Genomic DNA, 12030 nt, shown 5'->3' on the forward strand with positions numbered 1-12030 from the left:
TCCAACTTCAACAACAAACTCATGGAGGTGCCGGTCTATCTTCGACTGAAAAATCTGAATTGGAGAAGTTGCGGCTTATGTGCAAAACCAGGCTCTTATATGCCAAAGCCAGGTTGTTTCTATCTAGAATCTGGAGAACCAGATAGGACAAATTGCTAATGCCTTATTGAATCGACCACCAGGAATGCTTCCTAGTGATACAGAAACCAATCCAGGCAAGAGGGAAGTTGAAGAACTGGTGAACGCCATCACCTTGAGGTCTGGAAAGGTCACAAGCCCCCAAATTCAGCAAGACGAAGAGCCTGAAAAATCTCAAGTTTCAGAAAATGCAGTTGTGGCGGAAGAAGAAGTGTAGAAGGAACCAAAGGTGGAATGAAGGAAGACTACTGTGGAACACACTCCTCCTGAGGGTAATATAGGGGAGAAATAGATCTATCCTCCACCTCCATTTCCTAAGAGGCTGCAGAAGAAAAAGCTAGATAAGCAGTTTGAGAAGTTTCTGGATGTGTTCAAGAAACTTCATATCAATATACCTTTCGCTGAAGCTCTTGAACATATGCCTAGCTATGTGAGGTTTATGAAAGGTATTCTCTCTCAGAAAGTGAAGCTCGATGACTTAGAGACCGTTGCTCTAACGGAGGAATGCAGTGTTGTGCTGTAACAGAAGTTGCCTCCGATGCTTAAAGATCCTGGAAGCTTCACTATTCCTTGCACCATCGGAAACTTGTCGTTCGACAAGTGTTTATGTGATTTAGGAGCTTGAATCAATCTGATCCCCTTATCTATCTTCAAGAAGCTTGGTCTTCCTGATCCGAAACCAACATACATGTCATTGCAACTAGCTGACCGTTCCATCACTTATCCACGAGGTATAATGGAAGATGTCTTGGTCAAGGTGGATAACCTCATCTTCCATGCTGACTTTGTAATTCTTGATTTCGAGGAAGATAAGAAGATTCCCATTATCTTGGGAAGACCATTCTTGGCTACAGGCCGAACTATGATCGATGTGTAAAAAGGAGAGCTTATGATGAAGGTCTACGATCAGAAGGTCACTTTTAATGTGTTCAAGGAAATAAAGTTACCCACAGCTAAAGAGGAGTGCTTTAAAGTAGAGTGGGTCGACTCTGTAGTAAATTCAGAACTTGAGCAATTGCCAAAGTCAGATACCTTAGAGAGATCCTTAATGGGGAAATCAGTTATTGATGACAAAGAAGGGGCAGAGCAACTGCTGTATTTGAATGCACCTCCGTGGAAGAGGAACTTGGATATACCATTCGATTCTCTTGGGTTAGCAGAGCTGAAAATTTCTCAGTAGCGTCTCGAGCCGTCTATTGAAGATGCTCCAAGGCTTGAGCTCAACCCACTACCAGATCACTTGAGTTATGTATTTTTAGGTGCACCCCATGACAAGGGCTTGAGATATATTTTTGATAATGTAGAGGGTAGCCGAACGGATCCTCCAATGCCTACAGAGGGTTCTTCTCATGCACAACAGAAAGTTGATAGGACTGGTGTTGGTGATGGGAAGTACATGCGATTGACTAGGTGTTTGGCGCCGCTGCCGGGGACTCAGTGTTAATTTTTAGTTTATGTGCTTATCATCAGTGGTCGTTAAAGTTCATTGACTCGTACTCTTTTACTTTCACGGTTTACTTGTTTGTGTTTCAGGTACTCATTACAATGGGATATCCAGCAGCACGAACGAAATCCTTGAGGGATTTTTCTCAACCCAAGATAAATGACATTCAATCTAGCATTGTCAGGCCAGCTATCACAGCTAATACGTTTGAGATCAAGCCTGGCAAAATTCAATTGGTGCAGAATTCAATCCAGTTTGGGGGTTCTCCAACGGAAGATCCCAATATGCACATTAGGGATTTCATTGAGATTTGCGACACCTTCAAGTTCAACGGTCTTTCTGAAGATGTTGTGAAGCTGTGACTATTCCCATTCTCTCTGAGGGACAAGGATAAGAGCTGGTTACACACTCTACCAGCTGGTTCGATTACTACTTGGGAAGATCTTGCTCAAAAGTTTCTCACTAGATTCTTTCCTATGGCAAAGACAGCTGCAATCAGAAATGCTATTACTCAATTTACGCAACAATCGGAAGAATCTTTATATGAAGCTTGGGAGTGCTACAAGGAGATGCTTAGGAAGTGTCCTTATCATGGAATTCCTAGTTGGATGATCATCAACTGCTTCAATAACGGTTTGGGAGCACATTCAAGACCCTTGCTCGATGCAGCAACATGTGGAGCATTATGGGCAAAGAGCTGTGAGGAAGTTTATGATCTAATTGAACTGATGGCTGCTAATGAATATCAGTATCCAACCCAGAGATTGCCACAGGGCAAGGTAGCAGGAGTTCTTGAAGTAGATACAGCTACGGCTATCACTGCTCAACTAAAGGAGTTGTCTATGAAGATCGATTCTCTGGCTAACTATGGTGTTAATCAGATAACCAGTGTTTGTGAGCTATGTGCAGGTTCGCATGTGACAGAGCAATGCGCTATATCAACTGAATCAGCTCAGTTTGTCAGCAACTTTCTGAGATCGTAGCAACCAGTTCTAGACATTTATCATCCTGACAACCGGAATTGCCCTAACTTCAGATGGAGCAACAATCAGAATGCGATGCAACAGCCGTTTGAGCAGTTTGGAAATGAGCAATTCAATCATCCTGGTTTTCAGCAACAATTTGCACCAAGACAACAACTCCAACTTCAACAACAAACTCATGGAGGTGCAGGTCTATATTCGATTGAAAAATCTGAATTGGAGGAGTTGCGGCTTATGTGCAAAAACCAGGCTCTTATATGCCAAAGCCAGGCTGTTTCTATCCAGAATCTGGAGAACCATATAGGACAAATTGCTAATGCCTTATTGAATCGACCACCAGAAACGCTTTCTAGTGATACAAAAACCAATCCAGTCAAGAGGGAAGTTGAAGAACAGGTGAACGTCATCACCTTGAGGTCTGGAAAGGTCACAAGCCCCCAAATTCAGCAAGACGAAGAGCCTGAAAAATCTCAAGTTCCAGAAAATGCAGTTATGGCGAAAGAAGAAGTACAGAAGGAAGCAGAGGTGGAACCAAGGAAGACTACTGTGGAACACACTCCTCCTGAGGGTAATACTGGGGAGAAACATATCTATCATCCACCTCCTTTTCCTAAGAGGCTATAGAAGAAAAAGTTGGATAAGCAGTTTGAGAAGTTTCTAGAGGTGTTCAAGAAACTTCATATCAACATACCTTTCGCTGAATCTCTTAAACAGATGCCTAGCTATGCGAGGTTTATGAAAGGTATTCTCTCTCAGAAAGTGAATCTTGATGACTTAGAGACCGTTGCTCTAACGGAGGAATGCAGTTTTGTGCTATAACAGAAGTTGCCTCTGAAGCTTAAAGATCCTGGAAGCTTTACTATTCCATGCACCGTCGGAAACTTATCATTCGACAAGTGTTTATGTGATTTAGGAGCTAGCATCAATCTGATGCCCTTATCTATCTTCAAGAAGCTTGGTCTTCCTGATCCGAAACCAACATACATGTCATTGCAACTAGCTGACCGTTCCATCACTTATCCACGAGGTATAGTGGAAGATGTCTTGCTCAATGTGGATAAACTCATCTTCCCTACTGACTTTATAATTCTTGATTTCGAGGAAAATAGGAAGATTCCCATTATCTTGGGAAGACCATTCTTGGCTACAGGCCGAACTATGATCGATGTACAAAAATGAGAGCTTACGATGAAGGTTTATGATCAGAAGGTCACTTTTAATATGTTCAAAGAAATAAAGTTACCCACAGCTAAAGAGGAGTGCTTTAAAGTAGAGTGGGTCGACTCCGTAGTAAATTCAGAACTTGAGCAATTGCCAAAGTCAGATACCTTAGAGGGATCCTTAATGGGGAAATCAGTTATTGATGACAAAGAAGGGGCAGATCAACTGCAGTATTTGAATGCACCTCCGTGAAGAGGAAGTTGGATATACCATTCAAATCTCTTAGGTTAGCAGAGCTGAAAATTTCTCAGGAGCGTCTCGAGCCGTCTATTGAAGATGCTTCCACACTTGAGCTCAACCCACTACCAGATCACTTGAGTTATACATTTTTAAGTTCACCCCATGACAAGGGCTTGAGATATATTTTCTGATGATGTAGAGGGTAGCCAAACGGATCCTCCAATGCCTACATAGGGTTCTTTTCATGTACAACAGGAAGTTGATAGGACTGGTGTTGGTGATGGGAAGTACAGGCGATTGACTAGGTGTTTGGAGGCCATGCACGAGTTATTAAGTTCTAGGGGACTTTGTGCCTAGTGACCTAAGGCTTTTATAGTCTGGGATCCGCTAACCTAACGCTCGCTACATGGGTATTATTGTATAAATCTTTTATGGACCTCATTCATTGCACGATCAAATAAGCATATTTGTTATGTGTTCAATAATAACATGAATCTTTGTATAACTCTAGTAGGAAGGAGGTGTTGTGAGTCATTATTCATTTAGCCTCTATTCTAATTATAAACTTGTGATTGTTTTGATGAAAGATAAGTTATGGTTATTGATCTACTATCGAAAGTATATCTGTTAAGCATCCCACACACGCATGTTTCTGGTTTGTGAGTTGGTTTGTGGGATTTATTCGAGCTCTATTTTGAGTCATTGCATTCTTAGAGGCATTAGCTTGTTGGTTGGTTATGGTTATTCTGAGGGGATCGATTGCATTATCATTTAGTTGCATTCATGTAGTTGCATTCATGCATTAGGTTTGTTTTGTAGTTTTGAGTCTGTTTATGCTTGAGGACAAACATCGATTCAAGTTTGGGGGTGTGATAAGTGGATTTTTTATCTACTTGGAACCCTTCATTACAGGCTTAAGTTGATGTTTTGGACTCAAGTTATTGGTATTTTTGATGTGTTTTTGCGTTATTGCATTTCAGGCATCAGTTAAAGGAAGAAAGAATATTTTCAAAGAATTATGCTGAAAATGATCAGAATTGGAATCCTAGGTCATTCTCAAGTTGTAGAGAATCTCGTTAGCTTCGTGTGGGCAGTTAAATCGCCTAATTATGACGAGCAGAACTCAAGATATGGCCAAAAGAAGATTTGTCAGAAAAATTCCAGAATGTCAGCACGGCCGCACCAGAAGGTAGTACGCCCGCACCGCGCGGCCGCGCCCGGTTTCTGCCCCAGAATCCTGATTTTAGTCGAAATTGAAGATTTTGAAAGTCCTGGTCATCCTGGAGCCTATATATACCCATAAAAGACGATTTTAACAAGAAGGAATCCTAGGAGAGCAATAAGAGGACCTAGAGAGCACGAGAAGGCTACGAAGAAGAATACTTTTTGTTTTTTTCAATATAGTTAATACTTGGATGCTTGTTTTCAATTTGTGTTTGAACCCTAGCACTCTTATATTGTTTATTATCATGCTTTCATTGGAACCCATGGTGACGATGAGTTCGATTGTGAACTAATCGTTATCGTGGGGTTCTAGCGGATTTAATTATGGATTTCTTTAGTTAATTTATTTCGATACCTTAGTGTGTGGTGATTGATTGATATCCTAGTATTGGTTGTGCTTATTCGTCTTATGTGTGTAGCTAACATATAAGATAGCGTGTTAATCTCTATTGAAGCGACAATAAATATAGAGGTTTAGAACTTGCCATGCTAGCATAGGTTCGTGTATTTGTTATGCATGATTCGTAGGTAATTTTAACCATCTTATTTACCCTATGTAATCATGATAGATAACTTGTTCATTAAACCTTTATGTTGTCAAATTCTATAGACATATAGGGTCTCAATATAATTGGTGTCTATTCAACTTCTATCTCTTTTGTGGATGCTTGATACTAGGTGTAATAACCCCAATTTTTTTTGAAATTTTTGGAAACCCTTATGAAAAGTGTTTTGTTGATTATGCTGAATAAGAAAACTTTTCATGCCACACTATGTAGGGGTTCTTTTATTGATCTTCTGGGATATTATTTGTACTCTATGTGGTATATAAGTGTATGTAAAGATCGTCAGAATCCAAATCTGAACACTTTGATTTTTCCCGAAAATCTACCAGATACAGAAAGAATTGAGTATAAGGTAACAGAATAAAAAGGATTTAAATTCAAGGATTATAAGAGAGGATCATGAAAGGAATATAATGTATTGAGAAAGGTTAAGGGAACCCAAGTAATAAGATCCCGGGTATGATCCCTCAAATGATAAACGAGAACGAAAGTTAAGCGAACCGTATAACAGATTAGCGGTCATTAGGCAAGCAATTAAGAGTTAATCAAAGAGGTTAGGGATGATGATGTCATCAAACCAACAAGATGACATAGGAAAGGTGACATAAGCATGACATAAGGGAAGGAGGTGTGGTTGATCAATAACCACACAATTTTTCATGGGTAGAAAGGTAATTAATCAAAATCAAAAGCTAGCAACCAAGCAAACAAATCAAAAAACACAAAACACTCCATTTTCTTCATCAAGCTCTCGGCTTTCCTTCATTTTCAAGGATAAGAAAATCAAAATCCTAGTTCCAAGCTTTGTTAATTAGCAAGGTAATTATCCAAGACTCCTTATGCATAGATATAGCTATCCTATAAGTTTGAGCTCCTAAATCATTCACAATCTCTTCCTAAAAATCATGGAAGAAGATGGTGAATAGTGTTTTTCAAGAACTAAAATTTTTGTTCTTGAAGTTTTGTTTAGATTAAGCTTGGATAAGTACTTTTAAGGGTGATTCCAAGCTAATTACTTGATTCTCCACTCTCCAAGGAAGGTATAACCCCTCCAAACCCTAACTTTATTTGAGTAATTAGGTTTAGTTTTGTTGTTATAATTCATGAGAGGCTTGTTTGTTGTGAATGTAGAGATTAGTTGGTTTTGTGAAGTTTTTGGAGTGGTAATTCTTGGATTGTTGATTAATGAACTTAAGTGTAGTTTAAATTCATGTTTAAGAATAGTATAAATTGATAATGTTGAGTTGTTGGGGCTGTTATGGTGAAGTATGGATGGAGTTTTGATTGGGTTGTGATTGTGGGTTGATTGTGAGTTGATTTGGAGTGGTTTAAATTTGGGTAATCGCGTAAACATACCGTCGTAATGCCTGATTTACCGTAGACTGTTTTTGTTATTAACATCAGAACCCTTGAACTCACTATTAGGTTTTGACCATTGCCATTTATAGATAGTTCATGTTACGAGCTTCATTTTGATATGTGGTACGCTTGAATCCGATGTACGGTTTAGGAGAAACGATCGTTTTAAGTAACGGCGTTTCGCGACCGAACCATTACCCCTCGCCTTACTTTGAAACCTTGGTTAAGGACCTTAAATGACTAATTGGGGTATGAAACATTTATTTAAAGTGGATTAGGCAGTTGGTAAGGTACTCGCGAAAGAATCGCCTTAAAACCCTCAATGGTTAATTTATTAAAAATGGTGGAGCCGAGGGTACTCGAGCGACTTAAGTGAATCGTTAAGCGCGAAAGCGAACGTTAGGACTCTAAATGGTTAAAGTCTAGTTTCTTAAGCGATCGGGGTTTAATTCCGACTTATGTTGTTGTTCATAGGTTATCGAACCCACTCTAAGCTTAAGTCTATCCGGGAGCACTCAGGCAAGTTTTCTATCCGTTATACTGTTGTTGTGATGTATACATATGTATATGTATTATCTTGTGATAGATGCATGATGGTCAATTAGCAAATTCTTGCGATATATTATAGCATGTGATATGGTATATATGCATGCCTGTTTCGTATTCTTGATACATATATCTGTTGATTCAGTTGATAATACCTATGTTAGACATAAGAGGTAATTTGCATATACCCTTAGTATAGGGGACCCAAAGGTGAACTTTTTTCTAAAACCGGGAGTCGATGCTCCCGAGTATAATATATATATATATATTTATATATATATATGAATAGTTTTTAAAACTATGAATCAAATAAGGTTTATTCGATAACCTTATTTTATTAATGAATATTATTTTGAATATTCATTCGAGGGCTTATGACCCCGTTTATTTTATTATTGAATATTATTTTGAATATTCATTCGAGGGCTTATGACCCCGTTTATTTTATTATTGAATATTATTTTGAATATTCATTCGAGGGCTTATGACTCCGTTGATTTTATTATTGAATATTATTTTGAATATTCATTCGAGGGCTTCTGACCCCGTTTATTTTATTATTGAATATTATTTTGAATATTCATTCGAGGGCTTATGACCCCGTTTATTTTATTATTGAATATTATTTTGAATATTCATTTGAGGGCTTATGACTCCGTTGATTTAATTATTGAATATTATTTTGAATATTAATTCGAGGGCTTATGACTCCGTTTATTTTATTAATGAATATTATTATTTGAATATTCATTCGAGGACTTATGACTCCGATTATTTACTAATTATTATTCTTTATTTTATTAAGGAATAATGTGTCGATAATCAAACTCACTTTTGATTATTCAAATAAAGATAGTACTTTCGTATAAGTATATCTTTGGTTATTTAATATTCATTGCAAGTATAAGTTTTAAAACTTCTACTTCAATTATTTTTATAAAGATTATTCTTTATGAGGATATTATTAAAATAATAATATTCAGATATTTCCTAATATATCGGGACTGATTTATTTTAGTAAATCAGCATCACTCCAAACATTCCTAAAAATGTTTTGCGAGTCTTCAAAATAATTTTAAAAGTTAGAGCGGATCCCAAAACTCATTTTATATTTAAGATCTTCCTTTCAAAGGGGATTTAAATATTCGCTCAAAACCTGAGAGATCCGGCTCTGTGGTGTGTTTTATATTCGCAACGAGGTTGCTATTTTGATAAAAGAGTTTTTGATTACTTACCCAATACTCGGAAAGTAAAATTCTTGGAACAAGTTAATCCATTAACAGGCATCGCCTAGGAAATATCGGTGAGTTTTTCTTTCCAACTAGATACGACTTCTTGGTGGAGCCGTATCAATAAGTTTCTACTTGGGGAAAGGGGGACGAGCTTTACGTTTCAGAGTCATGGATTTCATCTGAACTAGGAGTGGCGTAAGTGGTCGAGTGGCGCCGGCCCAGCCTTATTATATTGGCCCAAATGGCCTTGAAGTTCCGCAAGACGGTACATTCCTTAGGAGTCCAGTGTTCGGTTGACAAGTAAATCTGATAGGTTCTTCTCTACATGTAGAAAATGGTGGGGTTGCACTACTACGACTGATCATCGTAAGTGGTCTTCCTGGCGCGATAAACTCCCGTAATGAGTTCATCATCCAATTGGATATTTCTGCAACACTACCCAGAGCACTTCGATAGAAAGGCTACGGTTGGGCGATTGTTGAGTGTTGGTAGGGTCAAGTTTTCAAAATGATGTTTGCATCAAATGAAGTATATCGTAACTTCATTTTATTTTGATGATATTTTAAAGATTGATTCTATACAAGTTTTGTCTCGTAGCTTAATCTATGGGATGAACTATTTATACATTGAACGGTGGTAGTTCAAGTAGTATCCGGAAAAGATATAAGTATATTGAAGTATCTTGTAACTTCATCTTTTAAACTTATATCTAGTTAATGATTGTCTTATGAATGATAAAGGTTTCAGGAAAACGTTGAGACAAGGTCAGATATATTAGATCACCTTGCAACGATATTTTTATACAGTTATAAACTGGAACTCTGTGTATATTATACATGTCAGAGGATTTCAAAGATTGTGAAAAGTATATATATATATATATACTGAATATTTTGTGACTTGGTCGCGTTAAGATATCAGCTTGGTTCATTTCTTCTTGACCAAGACTTTCATGAGTACTATGAGAATGCTCATATATTGTTAATTATTATACATATTATTTCGGTGGGCTTGTTGCTCACCCTTGTTTTCTTCTTTCATCACACAACATCAGATAGACAAGATGAACATGACCAAGCTCCCAATTCGCGAGCGGATAGGAAACGTTCCGCAGTTTCCTATAGGCGTTGATGTCGCTGTAGCTGAGGTAGGAACTACCAATAGGCTAGGCTTTCAACTTTTGATGTACTAGACTTATGTATCTTTATCAATTGTAATAATGGCAAAGAAATATAAATTTATTCAGAAACCCTTTTAAGGTGTAATGGCATATAATTTTGGAATAAAATGACTCGTGTTATTTTTGGATATTCATCTCTGAGACTATAACTTGTGGTGTGTGTGTTTATTGTGGGGTCACAGTACAGAGTAGTTGATTGTTTATTAAGATTGGGTGTTATTAAGGGAAATGGAACTCGTGACAACCCGGATCCCCGACCCCGGATTTGGGGGTGTTACAGTAGGGTATTCGTAAAGGAAAGTTGGCGTTTACTAGTTTCGTGTTATCTGATTAGTGTCATCACCATTGCATGCTAAGGTTAAGAACAAAAAGGCTATTGAATGAAGTATTTAATGAAGTTAGGATCCCATTTTTGTCATATATAGTAATTCAACCTAAATTGTCTTAGTTAATGTTATTTAGTATAATTTCTTAGTTTAATCAAAACCCAATTTGTTATTTGTCTTAGCATTGAGCGATAATCATACATTGTTGCATAGGTGCATAAATTGAACTTAACCTAAACTAGTCTCTGTGGGAACGAATCTGATTTATATCTTATACTACTTGCGAACGCGTATACTTGCATGAATATTAGCGCGTGTTTTCACCCTAACAACATAGCACAAAATTTAATATCATTTAAGAAAATAATTTTATGTAAAGTAGCTTTTACTGTTTATGACCAGTGATTTTTATTAAATGCAATTTTACAAAGAGTTGATGTGCAGAGGCATGTTATGCATAATTCTGGATCCTAGGTATGTGTATGATGAAGCTAAGGTATGATGTGAGATAGCTGACATATGAAAATAGTGACAAATAGTACAAAAAATATTGTTTTAGTACTGTTAGTAGTACAAAAAGTACACAGATTTGGGAAAATGTGTGACATAAAGGTGAAATGCAGCTCACTCTACAACATAGAACCTAGCAAGTGACAAACAATGCATTTAAGAATGTTCAGTTTTTGAGAAAAGATCAGTGCATAAAGGTTATCACCTTTTTGAAAGAAATTAATTTTCTGAAAACTTTTAAGTTTTAATAAAGAATGTTACATTCATTTCTTTAGACATATTGTTATTAATGAGATGCAACCAGGAGACTATTATGCATATTTATCATAGAACAATGCATATATATCAATGCACAATCAGTTTTCATTTAATTCAAATAGCATTCATGGTAACACAACACTCACAGAATAATCAGGATACAAGTGACAACATATATAACACATTATTTGCAGTGATTTTTTTTTACTAAATTTTTACCTAGAATTCTAAGTGGCCATTAATCACAGCAGTGATCCAGATATAGGGATGCTCAAGGCTCCCCTGCCAGGTCTTTCTGTGAGGGCTGGTATGTGAGTGATTAATTTTTATCTTTGTTAATCTAAGATTACACAAACCAGTCTTGATTATACCTTACCTGAGTTCTTATGACTGCACAAGCAATTGTAAAAAGCATAGTATAGTAAACAGTATTGCACTCAAGTTCACAATCCTATTTATATTCAAGTAAGTATGATGCACATAGACTTAGTACAACTTTCAATAGACAAGTAGAGACTGAAGTTTAGAAAGACAGTTCTTGTCCAGATACATAGTACTCAGCTCTAAACAATAATCAGGACAGCTTGCATATATTAAGGTGTTTAGATATGTTAATAAAATTTTACTATATAAAAAGCTTTTATTAATACAATTTAGGGCACATACTTATACAGACTGATTAGTTAATTAATATCTTAGTAAGTATAGGTTAATCAGGTAGATTTTCAATAATCAAGATTTTATCAAGGATAATCATAGATAACATATAAAGAGTCCAATTCAATCAAGCAAGCAAGACTTTCAATTGATAGCATATACTTAGGTATATATTTTAAATCAGTATTCCAATTATCATACATTCA

At 36.8% G+C, this 12030-nt stretch overlaps 1 non-coding gene across 1 annotated transcript; it reads right to left on the reverse strand.

The window, feature by feature from the left end:
* Positions 1-2073: 2073 nt before the first annotated feature.
* Positions 2074-2180, reverse strand: LOC141688381 (small nucleolar RNA R71). Its single transcript, XR_012561826.1, has one exon. It is a non-coding gene; the product is annotated as a small nucleolar RNA R71 (small nucleolar RNA).
* Between the last annotated feature and the right edge of the window lie 9850 nt (positions 2181-12030).

The sequence above is a fragment of the Apium graveolens genome, chromosome 9 (genome assembly GCF_009905375.1).
Source record: "Apium graveolens cultivar Ventura chromosome 9, ASM990537v1, whole genome shotgun sequence".
Taxonomy (NCBI): domain Eukaryota; kingdom Viridiplantae; phylum Streptophyta; class Magnoliopsida; order Apiales; family Apiaceae; genus Apium; species Apium graveolens.